The sequence below is a fragment of the Phocoena phocoena genome, chromosome 8 (assembly GCF_963924675.1).
Source record: "Phocoena phocoena chromosome 8, mPhoPho1.1, whole genome shotgun sequence".
In the NCBI taxonomy this organism is placed as follows: Eukaryota; Metazoa; Chordata; class Mammalia; order Artiodactyla; family Phocoenidae; genus Phocoena; species Phocoena phocoena.
In genome coordinates this window covers 26,574,312-26,592,363 of record NC_089226.1, presented here as the reverse complement: position 1 = coordinate 26,592,363, position 18,052 = coordinate 26,574,312, and the positions used below count along the sequence as shown (strand labels likewise).

Sequence of the window (18,052 nt, the reverse complement as noted above, 5' to 3'; positions counted from 1 at the left end):
GAAGGTGTGTGGGGTATTACAAGGGTTATTAAAATTCTGTGTGCCAGAAAAAACAAACAGTCAAACAAACAAAAGGAAAAGAAAAGGCCACAACTAGAAACATGAAAATTACAAAAGGACAAATCTAATTGGTAAAGGCAAATATACATAAAGGTAGTAAATCAACCATGTATAAAGCTAGTAGGAAGGTTAAAAGACAAAAGGAATAAAATCATCTATATCCACAATAAGTGGTTAAGAGATAAACAAAATGAAATGATGTAAAATATGCTGTCCAAAACAGTAAATGTGGTAGTGGAGAGTAAAAATGCAGGGTTGTTAAAATGGACTTAAGAGATCAACAACCTAGAATTATCTATCTATCATCTATCAACTATATCTATCTATCTATCTATCTATCTATCTATCTATCTATCTATCTATCTATCATCTATCCCTATCTATCTATCTATCATCTATCTATCATCTATCCCTATCTATCTGTCTATCTATCACCTATCTATCATCTATCCTTATCTATCTGTCTATCTATCATCTATCATCTATCCCTATCTATCTGTCTATCTATCATCTATTTATCTATCATCTATCTATCTGTTTATCTGTCTACCTATCTATCATCTATCCCTATCTATCTATCTATCTGTCTGTCTATCTATCTATCTACCTATCTATCTGTCTATCTGTCTATCTATCTATCTGTCTGTCTTTCTGTTTGTCTATCTATCTGTCTCATGGTAACCACAAGCCAAAAATCTATAATAAATACACACAAAAAGGAGAAAGGAATCCAAACATAATATTAAAGATAGTCATCAAATCACAAGGGAAATGAACAAAAGAAGATGAAAGAAAGGGAAAATAACTATAAAAACAACCCCAAAACAATTAACCAAATGCAGTAACTACATACCTATCAATACTATTTCAAATGTAAATGGACTAAATGATACAATTTAAAGACAGAGTGGCTGAATGGATAAAAAACAAGGCTTATCAATATGCTGCCTATAAGAGACTCATTTCAGAGCTAAAGAACACACTGAATGCAAGAGTATAGTAAAAGGTATCCCATGCAAATGGAAACAAATAAATAAAAATGTTGTATAACAACACAAAAGACCCAGAATAGCCAAAGCAAACTTGAGAAAGAAGAACAAAGCTACAGGTATCATACTCCCTGATTTCAAACTATACTACAAAGCTACAGTCATCAAAGCAGTATGGTACTTGCACAAAGCAGATACTTAGATCAATGGAACATAATAGACAGCCCAGAAATGCACCCACACTTACATGAGCAATTAATCTATGACAAAGGAGGCAAAAATATACAATGAGAAAAAGACAGCCTCTTTAATAAATGGTGTTGGGCAAACTGGACAACTATGTTCAAAAAATCAAACTGGGGCTTCCCTGGTGGCGCAGTGGTTGAGAGTCCGCCTGCAGTTGCAGGGGACACGGGTTCGTGCCCCGGTCTGGGAAGATCCCACATGCCGCGGAGTGGCTGGGCCCGTGGGCCATGGCCGCTGAACCTGCGCATCCGGAGCCTGTGCTCCACAACGGGAGAGGCCACAACAGTGAGAGGCCCGCGTACAAAAAAAAAAAAAAAAAAATCAAACTGGACTACTCTCTCATACTGTGCACAAAAGTCAACTCATAATGTAGTAAAGACTAAAATTTAAGGCTTGAAAACATAAAACTTCTAGAAGAAAACATAAGCAGTATGTGCTTTGACATCAGTCTTAGTATTTTTTTGGATATGTCTCCTTAGGCAAGGGAAACAAAAGCATAAATAAATAAATGGGGCTACATCAAACAAAAAGCATTTTCACAGCAAAGGAAACTATCAACAAAACAAAATAGCCATGTACTGAATGGGAAAAGATCTTTGCAAATGATATATCTGATAAGGGGTTAAAATCCAAAATATGCAAAGAACTTATACAATTCAACATCAAACAAACAAACATTAAAAATGGGCAGAGGATATATATAGGCATTTTTCCAAAGAAGACATATAGATGGCCAACTGGCACATGAAAAGATGCTCAACATCACTATCATCAGGGAAATGCAAATCCAAACAGCAATGAGATATCACCTCACACCTGTCAAAATGGCTATTCTCAAATAGAAAACAAATAACAATTGTTGGTGAGGATGTGGAGGAAAGGGAACCCTTGTTCTCTGTTGTTGGGAATGTAAACTTTTGTGGCCACTATGGAAAACAGTATGGAGAGTCCTCAAAAAATTAAAAGCAGAACTACTGTATGATTCAGCAATATATCCAAAGAAAAAATATATCCAAAGAAAAAAAAACAGTACTTAAAAATATATTAAAAATATATATGCACCCCTATATTTATTGAAGTATTCTCCACGATAGTATTGTCCATCAATAGATGAATAAAGATGCAAGATACACACACACACACACACACACACACACACACACACAGTGGAATATCACTCAGCCACAAAGAAGAATGAACTCTTGCCATTTCCAATAACACGGATGGACCTAGGGATATTATGCTAAGTGAAATGAGTCTGACAGAGAAAGATAAATAATGTATGATATCACTTATATGTGGAATCTGAAAAACAAAACAAACAAACATAAAATAAAAACAGAGTTATAGATACAAAGAACTAACAGATGGTTGCCAGAGATGGTGTGGGGAGGAAAGAAATAGATGAGGGAGATTGAGAGGTACAAACTTCTAGTTACAAAATAGATATGTCATAGGTATGAAATATACAGTGTGGGGAATATAGTTAATAACTATGTAATTCCTATGTTTGGTGACATATCATAGCTAGATTTAATGCAGTGATCATTTTGAAATATATAGAAATATTGAATCACTATCTTGCATAACAGAAACTAACATAGTGTTGTAGGTCAATTACACTTCTAACTCAAACTCATAGGAAAAAAAGATCAGATTTGTGGATCAGACCAGAGGCGGGGGTTTGTAGGAGAGTGAGTTGGATGAAGATGGTAAAAAAGTACATATTTCTAGTTATAAGATAAATAAGTACTAGGGATGTAATGTACAACATGATCATTATAATTAATATTGCTATATGTTATACATGAAAGAATTCTCATGACAAGGAAAAATTTCTTTTCTCTGTATCTTTAATTTTGTATCTGTGTGAGATAATGGATGTTCACTAAACTTATTGTGACAATCATTTCATGATGTATGTAAGTCAAATTATTATGCTGTACACCTTAAGCTTATACAGTGCTGTGTGTCAATTATATCTCAATAAAACTGGAAGAAAAGCTCCCCTGATAGTTCTGGCATGCAGCCATAACTTGACACCTTAACTCCAAGGCTAACCCTGCTCTTTGGCAAGGATGCCTAGTAAGCTCTAGTTTAATTCTTAGAGAATTTAGTACCAAGTTATACTTTCTGGTACTAGAGGTTCTAGAATCTGGGTTTATCTCTCTGTCTTATTTCTGAGAGGAGGTTGCTTCCTTGTACACCACTCAGTTCTTTTCACTTATTCTGTTTCTTTTCAGGACTTTTAGTTCTGCTTCTGATCTCTAAACAGGAACTGGAGCCCTGCTTCCACTCATTGCCCTTTGTCTTCTGGCTGCAGGTTTAATGCCTCCTGCTAGATGCCATGTGCTCTAGTGATGCCTTCCCCCTCCCCCCTTCCCCCCATCTCTTTATCTCTTTGCCAAGTCTCCTTAATGCTGAGGAATGCTGGCTTAGACTGCCACTGTCTGTACCACACATTTATGACATCATATTTTTTTCTGATTTTCTCCTGTCTTTGCATAAGTGGGCATACTAGTTCTGAGTCATTCCTTCACTTTTTTCATCCTATGTCATTAACTTTGCACAGATGTATGGTAGGTTGTTCTTCAGCGAATGTCAGAAAGAGTGGGTCACACATAGTTTTAGTAAAATGCTGGCTTTAGTAACATTTTTCTCTCCACCACTACTTGGACCAGAAATCCCATTAATCACCAGAGGACAAATTTAGCCTAGGTGGGGAAATATAAATAGAGTGGGCAATAGAGTGAGTTTGCAGCTGCTCTGGGAAAGGGGAGTTTTTACTTGTCTGTGAGCCTTCATAAAACAAGAGATCAAGAGGGATTTCAGCCAGAGATCAAGCATAGCGGTGACAAATGAGCCTGATTTTTGTGAGTTACTCCACTGAGTGATTAGTGCACAAAAAAATTTTGACTGAAAATACCTGATTGCTATCTTTTTTCTACTTTTTGTTCTGTTTTTCCTGATTCTTTGTACTTCCTACAACATTCTGACACCTCTTTTTCCTCTTCATTCACTTTTAGTATTTAGGACTGTTTTTTATTTACCTCTGTTTTTGTTTTCATACCCTTTCTTTTTCATTATTTGGCTACTCAATCCTTCATATTAATAAAAAGGAAGATGCAAATCTGCCAAGCATTTAGAAGTTTGCTTCCTTTAATTTGTCATTAGTTTTCTGCTTTTGTGCTATATTTAAGCTTAATTTTTTAGATGGCAAAATTAGTAATCAAGAGACTCTACCTTGTTGCAAATCTGTAAACTTCCTTAGTTTGTTTTAAATGATCACCAGGGCTTTAGCTGAGCTAAAGTTTATTGTTGTACTAACTACAGGAAAAGGTTTATTACTCCAGTGATATGTGTATATAATAATATAGAAAATGTTTACCTCATTAAAGAAACAATTTTCAAGTACTTTTTCCATCAATACAAATATTTATTGAGTAGCTACTTTTTTCAGTATTGTTCTAGGTGCTGGTGACTAGCAGGGAGAAAAACAGAAAGTGGAGAGGCAGACAACAACAAAAAACCCCCACAAATAACAAAAATGATAACTTCAGAGTGATGTGCTATGAAGAAAAATAAGGCAATGGAATGTAAAAGAGAGTGGGGAAGGGCTTAAATAATTCATACGTTAATGATAATCATTTTTAATTCATTTACACAATTCTAATAGGATTTGTACATAACTATAGTGTTTATGCTGATTCAGAGTTCCAGGAATGAACTTTTTCTTTTTAAACATCATTTATCCTAATATGGAGGAGGTTGATGTAAGTTCTGGTTTCCCCGCTGTTGTTTGAGTAGCAAATACCTCTAGAAGGAGCCAGTGATGCTGTGTCATAGTATTTTGGGCTGGAAAGATCTCAGCTGGTGTTCACCATTCCACAAATATTTGTTGGGTACCCTCTGTGTACCCAGGACTGTGTTGATTCTAAAGACTTGACAGTGAGTAAGGGAAAGTGATAATACCAGGCATAATCTCTGCCCTCTTAACACTGCCAGTTTAGAAGCTCATGGAAAGGCCACGTGACAGGAGGAATAGAACTTCTGTACTTAGTGGACAGAATGCAATGCTGCTTGTATGTGGCCACTGGAAGACAGCCATCCCAAGAAAAGTGGGAGGCCCACGCTCAAACTGAGAAATTTGGGATTCAGTACTCTTCTAAGTGGTGAGAGGGAGGACCCTGTCAGGAAAAAAATTCAAATCAAATACATCCTTAAGCTTTCTCTCACTGTCATTCTCTGTCCACACGTGCATGTACATATACACATACACCTATATATATCACTACATCTATAGACACACATATGTATGTGTACATGCATATATACATGTATATATATATTACAGCGCTTTACTTTTTATGAAAAATTTTCACATATGTTCTTTTGTTACTCGTTAAAGTCTATAGTTAACTATTGTTATCTGATTTTACAGATGAAGTAATTAAGGCCCAGATTTTAAGTGACTTTCCTAAGATCACTTAGTTAATAAATGATTGAGGTTAGATTTGAATATAGCTTCTCCAACTTCAGAAAGGGAGCACAGTTCTTTTCACCATGTCCAATTTTTCTCTGTTTCTGAAAATAAATGGAAATTGTAACACATCTTCCATTTAGAAGAAACATGCCTATTTCTTAAAAAAAAGAAAAAAACTCCCTTCCCCCACAAACCTCTGTGTGTGCATGTTTGTGTATGTATACGATTTTACTGCATACTGTTGTATAGTACTCTGTATTACTTCAGATAACTCCTTGAATTAAAAGTTATTTTATAAATAACTTTTACCAATGATGATTCTGACTATAGAATTATTTTCCTGTTCCCAAATGGGAGATAGAAAAAAGATACAGAAAGCAATGGTTTTGAGCTGATCAAAATGGGGAGACTCCAGCTTATACTTTCATGATGTGCTTCCTATTGGTCTATATATCTTTCTCTTCGGCTTGACTGTAGATACCAAGTGGTTAGGTGCTATGTTCAATCTTTTGTAACCACACCAACAAGGAAGAGTGTCTGGAAGGGTAAGTATCTGAGAAATATTGTTTGAAAGACAAAGAAAGACTGAGGAATTGTTCTAGAGGAGGGAAAACGAAAGACACAAGACAAACAAATGCAATATACGATCCTTTATTGGATCCTGGACTAGAAAAAAAAAGTAGCTGTAAAGAATATTGTTGGGGGCTTCCCTGGTGGCGCAGTGGTTGAGAGTCCGCCTGCCGATGCAGGGGATACCGGTTCGTGCCCCGGTCCGGGAGGATCCCGCATGCCACGGAGCGGCTGGGCCCGTGAACCATGGCTGCTGAGCCTGCGCGTCCGGAGCCTGTGCTCCGCAATGGGAGAGGCCACAACAGTGAGAGGCCCGCATACCGCAAAAAAAAAAGAATATTGTTGGGACAGTAAGGAAAACTTGAATTTGGACTGTGTTTTAGGTAATAGTATTGTACCAGTGTTAAATTTCCTTATCTTTATGATTTTACTGTGTTTTTGTAAAGGAGCATTCTTGTTCTAAGGAAATACACAGTGAAGTATTTAGTGGTAAAGGGACATGGTGTCTGCTACTTACTCTTAAATGGTGTGTGTGTGTGTATGTGTGTACGCGTGAGAGAGAGAGAGCGCATAATAAAGCAAAGGGGGTAAATTTTTAACAAATTGGTGAATCTTGGTAAAAGAGTATGGAAGCTTTTGAACTAATCTTGCAACTTTCCTCTAAGTTTAAAATTATATCAAAATAAAACATTTCTAAAAACTACTGAATAAAATTATATTTAAAATAGATCATTGATCCAAAGGGACCTTCTATTTCTATTTGGTTTTAGCACCAATTAAAAAAAATCCAAAACTAAACTAAAATAACAAACATAAATGAGTTTAAGAGCTTTTGTAGTCTATTTTTATACTTAAGTATATTTTGCTGTTCCTAATATCATCAATGAAAACATCAAATTCTATGTAATCAGTGTCCAAATTGGAGCTCATCTATGGATATTATTTTCCTCAAGTTTTGTGGCCTTATAACCTGACTTAGTGACAAAACTGCTGACTAATTCTACTGCTCAAGTTATCTATTTTATTTTTTGATACTACAGTGAGTGGCGTCTATACTAGGACCTGTTCCTTTCTGCTTGTAATCCTCTTACTGTTATGTTATGACATTTTTGTTATAACAAAGATGTTATGACATCGTTGACATAATCTTTTCTATAGACTCTGATTTTCTTTTTTATTGCTTCCCTGACATTTTAAGTACCCAGAGTAAATTATTATTCACAGTCTGTCATCAGTCATTAGATAATATTGCACTGTGCTATAAAAGTGTTTCTATATTTAATAACAGTGCTTTCTGCATTTCTATGTAACTGTTTGTACAATTAGTTAAATAGAATCTTCATCTGAAGCAAGATATCACACCAAGTAGCTGTTTAGTTTTTTAAAATGAGCTAATAGGAGTTTAAAGCAAACTATTTAGAAGATGATGGAAAACCCTGTGACTACAACTATATATGGTTAAAATTACTACCACGGCCCAGATTTTTAAATTAATAACAGGTCAGAGAATCTAGCACATACTAGATATTCACTTCCCCTCTTGTTGGAATAGACAAAGTATTTTTTTTAAATGGTGTTCATTTTTGATACATATCTATTTAATTCTTTAAAACCGTAATTGTTATATAGAAATAATGGGATTTAAGTGAATTATACTCAAATTTCAAACTTATTATGACCATAAGCAAACATATGAGGCACGTAGATGTCATCTCAGGTCTTACTTATGTCTAAGGTCTCCTTAACTTCCCTCCCCCCACCCCCTCAAGCCCTGCACTCACTCACATACACACTTTCATGCTGTTATGAACCTCACAATCTTGATTTTGTGGTGACAAAATTTTTAATTAAATGATGGGATGAATCTAATTGCCAGTGGGAGGCAAACATCAAGTAACAGTAGTATTCACAAACCAATGTTCCTGCTTTCACCTTAGTAGAAATGTTAGGCAAATCGGAGGGATTTGTGAGATAGAGCAAATCTTAGTATTGCCACATGGGAACTTGACTTCATGTGTCTTCATTCTTAGCTCATTTATATAAGTCCTTGGGTATTTCTGATTTGTGAAACAGGGATATTAGTAGTAAGAGTTACTGTAGTATAAGTTCTGCAGACAGTGGAGTTTAAATTTGGCTCACTGTTTAAAAAAAAGATTGCCTACATTATAAGATTTGCACTTAGAGCCAGGTTAACATGGTCGCAAGGCTAAAAAAATCTCAAATGTGTATTTACTTTCTAGGCCATTAGGCCAACCATTTCACTGTTAGTTGGATAGACAAAACAAACTATGTTGACCTTTGACATTCTTCTGGAAGCTAGAAAGGAAATAGGAGCAATATTCTGGCAAGGCTTGGGAATGGCCTAAGAAGAGAAAAGTCAGCATGTTTTTTGACTTTTAATTATGACTCTTTTCTGCAGTGTACTAAAGAAGTGCTTTGAAAAGAGTGTGGTGTTTATCACTGAGTGTGAGTTCAAGATCTTACAACTTTGTAATATCTTTTTCCTGTCAAGTGCTGGTTGTGGTTGACCTTTTGGATAATGTGTTTTTGTTTGCTTTCAGATGTTAAGAAAGATCTCCCATATAACCTTTTGTTTTCTTTAGGACTTAAAGAGTGGTGGGGAAGTGATAAAGTTTATGGGAAAAAGAAAAGCTCTAAATTCAGACATTTTTGTTTTATATCTCTTTTGGGTAAGTTAGCCCCAGGCTTACCTATTAATATCTCTATAAAAATAAACTAAGCCTTTGGTGCAGTTTCCTTTCTCCTGCTTCTGTTTTTTTGTATTCTTTGCCTCCTACTGTGATGTATTTTTTCCTCCCTCTCCTTCCTAAGTGGATTCCTCTCCTCTTTGTCCCCTTGTTTATGCCAGTCCAGTGAGGGATGCTCTCTTTTGGGGATTCCGGGAGAGGCACTGTGAGTGACAGGACACATGTTGGAATGAGCAAGGTATGTTCACGAATCATTGAAGAGACAGCCTGATTTGAGAAATGATTCTTGTTGAGGCATTTTAAGAGACAAGAACTGGGGATAAATCTTACGATATGTCTATAGGATTGCCAGTGCATCTCACGAGATATACCATGTCCTCGTTCCTCATCTGCCCCAAATTTAAAATGTGAATTTCCATTAATATCTTCCAGTCTCTGGCACTTCTTTCCATGAATTTGTGGCATGTGTCCTGGTGCAATAACAAACTTTGCTTACTGTTTTCTGGTTGACTCTGAGTACCTTTACTAGTTATAACTGTATTTTATTCCTCCTTAACTCTTCCATTTTAGTCCCTCTGCTAGCTTCTGCATACCACATATGCTATTACTGTTACCAACACCATCACTTTTGCTTTGGAATGGGAACAATTTAAGAACTTAAAGCTAAGGGCTTCTCAGTATCCTGTCCATATTTTCTACATTACATACATTTTCTACATTTCTACATTAATGAGCTTTCTTGAATTTCAATTAAAATTTAAAGCAACCTGAATATTTATTTATTCACTCATACATACATGTATTCAAGAAATATTTATTATATACTGGGTGCTAGCATTGTGTAGATTCAGATTTACTCAGCCAAGTACGGTATAATTAGCTGCAGAAGTTAATTATAGACCATTCTGTTCTCTTTTTCTCTTTGGGCCTCTCAAGCATCCTATTCTGAGTCTTGGGTTAAAGAAACAATAATATATAAAATAATCTGTCCCAATTCCTTAGTATTCTGGTGTTATATTTTGCTATTGGACTAATGTTTGCAATGCTATGGTCTGTAAATCCTTAATATTGATAGAATGAAAACCTTCATATCTTTATCTTAATAATAGCCCACACTTCAGATTTTTTTAAGAAATAGTTTAAAACAACAAGAAGAAACATCAAAAATGGCTTGATCCTGTTCTCTGTATGCTCTTTATACTGACAAAATATTGGCAACAACCAATAGTCCAACTATAAGGAAATAGTCAATTAAAGTGTGATAATCTGCTTACAAGAACATTAAACAGCTGTTTCATTGAGAACTATGTGGAAAGATTATGCTACAGCATGGGAAAATGTTTATAATGTTATCATAGCTCTGTTTTCCCAGGAAACAGGCTTTGAGGTGGAGATCTGTTCTCAGGAATGCTACTGGATACTGCTCTCAGGATCAATGACCCAACCAGGCAAACCACAGTAGATTTCAAGGCCTGAGAATAGTCCTTTGTGGTTAATAGCTCCACAGTCTGAGTCATCCTTTTTCATGAAAGAAAGCCCGTGTTTGCAGCTTAGCAGACTATTGCCCTGTAAGGATGTGAAGAAAGTAAAATGAGAGAGAAGTTGAACTGCTATGCCTAGGTGCAGTCACAACAAATGTCTCAGCTGATCTCTCCAGAATTGCCCCCCACTGAGGCAAGGATGCCTTGCTTTTGTATTACAGCTCACCACCTCCCAAACTAACCTTTGGATTCAGGCTGCCCTGGGGCCTGAATCCTGCCATTGCGCCAAGCAGCTGTCTTCAGCTAAAAGCCGTTACCAGAGCAAGACTCAGCCTAGAGCTGATAGCTTCACACACTCCCAGCATCCACTAGAGATGAAATATTACACAAAAAGAAAAAAGTCAAAAATGTTTTGTGTACATTATTATATTATGAATTCAACTGTAATATATGTGTGAGTATGTACAAAAATTGGGAAGGGACAGAAAAATGAACTGTATTACAAAATGCTGTATTAGAAAAGTGAAAGAGGCAGTCCAGTGGTTAGGACTCCGCACTTTCACTGCAGGGGGCATGGGTTCCATCCTGGTCGGAGAACTAAAATCCTGCATGCCATGTAGCGTGGCCAAAAAAAAAGTGAAAGAATTCATAAGAACATAACTTTTAATCAAATAAGCCATGAAACCAAAAATATTGTAGTTTCCATTACAATATTGGAAGAACTCAGGTGTATGTTTTCTCCTCTCCCAATTTTAAAAGATTACCATTTTTGTTAGTTATTGCATATCTCAGGCTTTCCCTTGTGTTCTATTTGTGGAATATCTTCAGGTGTGGTATGACAAACATAGCTCAGTGTTCCTATCAGATTCACTTTAAGATAGTAACACATATGAACAGTTGCTCTGCTTCGGGTGCTAGCTTCAACCATTCCTAGGGTGACCTCACCTATGAGGCAAAAGAAGCAGTGGTTAGGGGTTCAGTCCCTATATATGCCATTGATATTTTTTTCACAGCTTTAAATTACTTTCTTACTCAGCCCAATATCTTACATGTGTGATCAAAAGGGAATTGGTTATGAAAAATGTGATTCGAGCAGGGCAAATAAATCAAATATGATACTGAAAACCAGTTTGAAGTTGTAAAAAACAATTCAGATTCCCATCAATTTTATTTATTTACAACAACACAACTTTTATTCCAAAAGTTAATCCTCTCTGTACAAATTGCATAGAGGCGTAGCTTCCAAAACTGGGTTGGAGCAGTTGAGGAGGGTGGATCACAATTTAGTGATTGTAAAAAGCATAGCAATTAAAGAGGCATTAGCAGTGATTAACAGCTCTGAGTAAACCCTCTGAGAAGCCTTCCTTCTGGAAATTATGCTCTTCTTCTGCCACTTTTGTGGCCTCTGATTTAAACTGGGCCAGTTATCATCAGCAGACACAGGAATCCATTCATTTGCGTAGTAATTCTCTTCCTTAAATTCTTAGCCAACATATAAAAGACTGCTAAAAAGTGCAGGCATGAGAAATGATGAGAGTACATCTCTGTAGGGAGATTCCGAAGCCTGTGAGACATTGACACATTTTCACAATGTGGCAGATTGCATTTCAGAAGCAGGGGCCAAGTGTGGGTACAAGGCTGAGGCAGGTGCTCCTGCAGTTCCTCTTTTTAATTAGCTCATCTTTATGCGTTCTTTGAATGTACCACACTGCTGTGGGGCTCTCGGCTTAGTGTCTTACACAACAACATGTCAGGGTGCTGGGGAAGGAAGACTGGGAAATGTGATGAGCCCTTAGTCACCTGACAGGTGGGCAGCTTCTGATAGCAAGCATAGCACAGAGCCCTGATAATGCTGCCTGATTATACATGTGCTGCCCTGAGTCTGTCCATTTCTTAGTTCTCACCTGTGGCTATTTGTTGGCAAAGGAAAAAGAATTTGTCAAATAGTAAGCTTCACACCTATTAAATTAGTCTTTTAGCATAACTAGCCCACTTGTGTAAAAAGACCTGCCAGTGAATATTGAAGGGCGTGAAAAACAGCAATGGAAAACCTATACATATGCACCCATATAAGCATCTATTGATATATCCAGTGTAAGTATTATATAATATATACATTGTATATGATATATATATATTGTACAGACATGTGGTCAGTCATACACAGACGTATTTATTTGTTCATTCATTGATTGATTCTTTTATCTATCCATTCAAAAAATTTACTACAAACAGGCACTGTGCCAGGGATTAGGATTACAATAGTGGTCTTCATTTAGTTTCTCAAAAGCTTCATTTTAGTTTCTCTTCCAGGACTTTCGCATACATGTTCCTTTGGTCTGGAATGGCCTTTCTTTCCTCCTTCTTGGCTGCCTAGTTGACTTTTACTTATCTTTCATATGTGTCACTTTTTAAAGGAAGCTTTCTTTGACCCAGTAGATTACATTAGGTCCCTGTTATATGCTCTCATATAATTCTGCAACTTATCATTCCAACACCTATCATCATGTGGTTTCTATGTACAGTTGTTGGATTATGTGTACAACTACTGGATTAGACTATCTTTCACATAGCTCAATAAGGGTAAGACCCACATCTATTCTGATCATGATAGTTTCCCTAGTGCTCAGCACTGAGACTGATACAGAGCAGGTATTCTCATTTTTAAAAAATAATAATTGAATGAATGGTGAAGAGGATATAACCTTTGTTTTCAAAGAGATTAAGTCAGATTGAAGGGGTGGACAAGCCAGCAACTGTTGTGTGACAAATGCTAGGACGGGGGTATTCACAAAGTGCTTTGGAAACTGAAGAAGTAGAAGCATCCATCTTAGTCTTTGAGAGTCAAGGGAAGTATTCTGGAGGAATTTAGGTGTAAGGATCTGCAAGATGAGTGTAAGCAGATAACTACTTAAGTGGAGTAAGTGGGAGAACAGAATTCTATTAAAACACAAAACAGCAAAACGAAGCACAAAAGTAGCATGGACAGAAACCTGTCAGAGAGACATTGTTGAGCATGTTCGGGAAACTTCAAGTGGGTCATAGTGGCTTATACAGAGATGTGAAGTGAGGAAATTGGGAGAGATGAGGTTGGGTCTGTAAGTAAGGGCTGGATCAAGCCCTGCTGAGTTTGGACTTTATTCTGAGGCCAAAGGATAATCATTGGAGGGCTTTAAGTAGAGAAATTATATGATAAGATTTATGATATTGAAAAGACGCATACAGAATGGATTGCAGAGAGATTAGAAAGCAGAGTGATTAGGAAGCTGTTGAAATAATTCTAGGTGGTTGATAGTGGTGGTCTGAAACAAATTAGTTGTATTTAAGATAGAGAGGCTAGCAGAATGTCAGGGGAGATGCACCACACACACACTCACACACACGCACATGCACACACGCATACTTATATTTTTACTAAAATAAAATTGTATTCTATATATTATTCTGACAGTTTTAGCTTAGCTTTTTATCATACAAAATCAAATATGTCTTTATGTCTTTTTGTATGTTTGTTTCCCAGTTTTGGTTAAGGCATACATAAAGTCCCCTAGATTTTCTTCTAAAATATTTATTGTTTTGTCTTTTACATTTTAAATTTTTAATTGAACTTGAATTTGATTTTTTTTTGTGTGTGTTGCGAGATGGGATTTAATTTTATTGTTTTCCAGATGGCTAGCGCCATGTATTAAATAAACCATTCTTTCCCCATTGAATTAAAATACTCTTTTGTGGTACACTAAAAATTATATACACAGATTTGATTCTGAATTCTCTATTCTGACCTAATAATCTCTTCGTTTGTTTCTATAGAAATAAAAATTGTAATTACAGTGCATTTCATTTATTCCAATATCTGGTTCTTACTCAGTAGTCTTCTTATTCATGAATTTTTGGGCTATTCTAAGAATTTATTCTCCCATATGAATCTTAAAATTACTGTATTAATAAGAAAACATGTTGAGATATAATTAGAAATGCATTAAACTCATATTAATTTGGGGGAATTGATATTTTTATAATGTAAGGTCTTTGCATCTTGAAATTTGGAACCTTTTTCCATTTGTTCAGTTTCTGTTTTCTGTGTTAAGATTTAATAGTTTTCTTAATATAAGTTCTATGCCTTTCTTATTAGTGTATTCCTATGATTTTATAATTTTCATTGCTACTTTGAATAGAATATTTCCCCATTTCTACTTCTTGATCCTTACTGCTAATATAGAGAAAAGCTATTGATTGTATGTTTATTTTATATTCAGTTATTTACAATGTTTTCTTATTAATTCTAGTAGGTATTTTTTTTTATAAAATAATGTTGTGTTTTGTGCACCAAAAGAAAGCAAGAAAGAGCCTTGAAATTAAAAGGCTTTCTAGGTTTTCTAAGTGTACAATCTTCATTAGCAAAAAGAGATAATTTTATTGTTCCTTATATCTCATAGCATCTGCTAGAACCTCCAAGATAATATTGAATAACAATGGTGATAACAAGCTTATTTGCCTAATTTCTGATTTTAGTTGAAATGTTCTTAGTATTTTACCTTTTAGAATAAGCTTTGATTCTGGTTTTTGAAGAGCAGAATTTATTATGTTTGAGCAGCTTCTCTGTATCCCTGTTTTGCTCAAAAGTTTTATTAAAGCTGTTCAATTTCAGACTTTTCAGAATCTACTGATAAAACAATATTATTTTCTCATTTAATTTTACAAACATCATACTTTACGCTGATAGATTTTCTACTATTGAACTACTTTTTCTTTTCTGACATGAACAGTACTTGGTCATTAAGTATTACTCTTTTATAAATAGCTAGACTCCATTTGCTGCTATTTTAGCAAATATTCATAAGAGAAAATGGTCTTAGTATACTGTATCAAGTTTTGGCATTAAAGTTATGTGGGCTTAATAAAAAGAATTGAGTAGTTTTAATTGTTTTCTATGGCCTGGAAATATTTAAATCACTTTGGAATTATCAATTTTCTTAAAGGCTATCCAAAACCCATTTCTTCTTGGGTCAATTTTTGTCATTTATGTTTTGATGAAAAATTATCCATTTATATTACATTTACACATTTGTTGGCAGAACGTTGTATGGTTCTATTTTGATTCCTCTGTTTCTCCTTAATATATACTATGTCTTCTTTCTCACTCCTAATTTAGTTCTAATCTACTAATTTCAGCTTTTATAGTTTAATTTTAAACTTAACTTAATTTTCTTAATTGAAAGTTTTTATTTACTTATTATTTTGTTGCTGAAAGTATCTATGACATATATTTTTGTTTGAATACAGTTTTTGTTGTGCCTCATAGGATTTTGAATGAATTAGTTTCCTTTTCATTGATTTCTAGAAGTTATAATTTCAATGTTTTCTTTTTAATACAAGGAAGGGTACTGTTTAACTTCTAAATAGATAAATTTTTGGTTACCTTTTTCTCACATATGTGTTCATTATTATTTAACATCTTTATTGGAGTATAATTGCTTTACAATGGTGTGTTAGTTTTTGCTCTATAAAAAAGTGAATCAGCTATCCATATACATATAACCCCATATCTCCTCCCTGTTGTGTTTCCCTCCCACCCTCCCTATCCCACCCCTCTAGGTGGTCACAGAGCACTGAGCTGATCTCCCTGTGCTATGTGGCTGCTTCCCACTATCTATCTATTTTACATTTGGTAGTATATATAAGTCCATGCCATTCTCTCACTTCGTCTCAGCTTATCCTTCTCCCTCCCCGTGTCAAGTCCATTCTCTACGCCTGCGTCTTTATTTCTGTCCTGCCCCTAGGTTCTTCAGAACCTTTTTTTCTTTTTTTTTTTTTTTTTAGACTCCATATATATGTGTTAGCATATGGTACTTGTTTTTCTCTTTCTGACTTACTTCACTCTGTATGACAGACTCTAGGTTCATCCACCTCACTACAAATAACTCGATTTTGTTTATTTTTATGGCTGAGAAATATTCCATTGTACATATGTGCCACATCTTCTTTATCCATTCATCTACTGATGGACATTTAGGTTGCTTCCGTGTCCTGGCTATTGTAAATAGAGCTGCAGTGAACATTGTGGTACATGACTCTTTTTGAATTATAGTTTTCTCAGAGTATATGCCTAGTAGTGGGATTGCTGGGTCGTATGGTAGTTTTATTTTCAGTTTTTTAGGGAACCTCCATGCTGTTCTACATAGTGGCTGTACCAATTTACATTCCCACCAACAGTGCAAGAGGGTTCCCTTTTCTCCACATTCTCTCCAGCATTTTTTGTTTGTAGATCTTTTGATGATGGCCATTCTGACTGGTGTGAGGTGATACCTAATTGTGGTTTTGATTTGCATTTCTCTAATGATTAATGATGTTGAGCATCCTTTCATGTGTTTGTTGGATATCTGTATATCTTCTTTGGAGAAATGTTTATTTAGGTCTTCTGCCTGTTTTTGGACTGGGTTGTGTTTTTGATATTGAACTGCATGAGCTGCTTGTAAATTTTAGAGACTAATCCTTTGTCAGTGGCTTCATTTGCAAAGATTTTCTCCCATTCTGAGGGCTGTCTTTTCCTCTTGTTTATGGTTTCCTTTGCTGTGCAAAACCTTTTAAGTTTCATTAAGTCCCCTTTGTTTATTTTTGTTTTTATTTCCATTTCTCTAGGAGGTGGGTCAAAAAGGATCTTGCTGTGATTTATGTCATAGAGTGTTGAGTTTTATAGTTTCTGGCTTTACATTTAGGTCTTTAATCCATTTTGAGTTTATTTTTGTGTATGGTATTAGGGAGTGTTCTAATTTCATTCTTTTACATGTAGCTGTAGTGTTATTATTATTTGTATTATTATTAGAAAAATGTGATCTGCAAAATCTTTCCTTAAAAACATATGGAAATTTTGTGGCTAAGTACTTGAGCAATTTTTGTAATATCTTCATATACTATAAACATGCATGCATGTGTATATACATATATACATGTGTACATTTATTGCCTTTGTTATTAAATTTTATTTATTTTAATTTCATTTTTCCTCTGAATTTTTTATTTTTATTGCTGTTGAGATTTATTTTATTTATGACTTTGCTTTCTTAATCTTTGATATTTTGATTCTGAAAAAAGTACATTAATATTTACTAATGACATTTTTCTTTTGTTGTTTTTATTTAATTTCTCTATGACTTTGCTTTTTTTTGTCTGTCAGATCCATCTGATTCTGAGAGAGATATATTAAAGTTTCCCATTATAATCCTACTATAATTTCCTCTATAAATGTCTAGAGTTTTTTCATTAGAGTAAAATTCAATTTTTTATTAGCTTTTAAAATGTGTAACAAGCATATTGAAACATAATTCACATACCATACAATTCACCCATTTAAAGTGCATACCTCAGTGTGTTTTTAGAGTATTCATAAAGTTGTGCAACTATCACTATCATCAATTTTAGAACATTTTTTATCACTCCATAAAGAAATCCCTTGCTCATTAGCCATCAATTTCTAATTACTAATACTTTGTATATTTAGCTACAATGTTGCAGGTT

General features: G+C 35.0%; 1 protein-coding gene across 1 annotated transcript in view; it reads left to right on the top strand.

Moving 5' to 3' along the window:
- GUCY1A2 (guanylate cyclase 1 soluble subunit alpha 2) overlaps positions 1-18,052 on the top strand; it is a 436,032-nt gene that overhangs the window by 56,794 nt on the left and 361,186 nt on the right. The gene's annotated exons all lie outside the window — the stretch shown is intronic.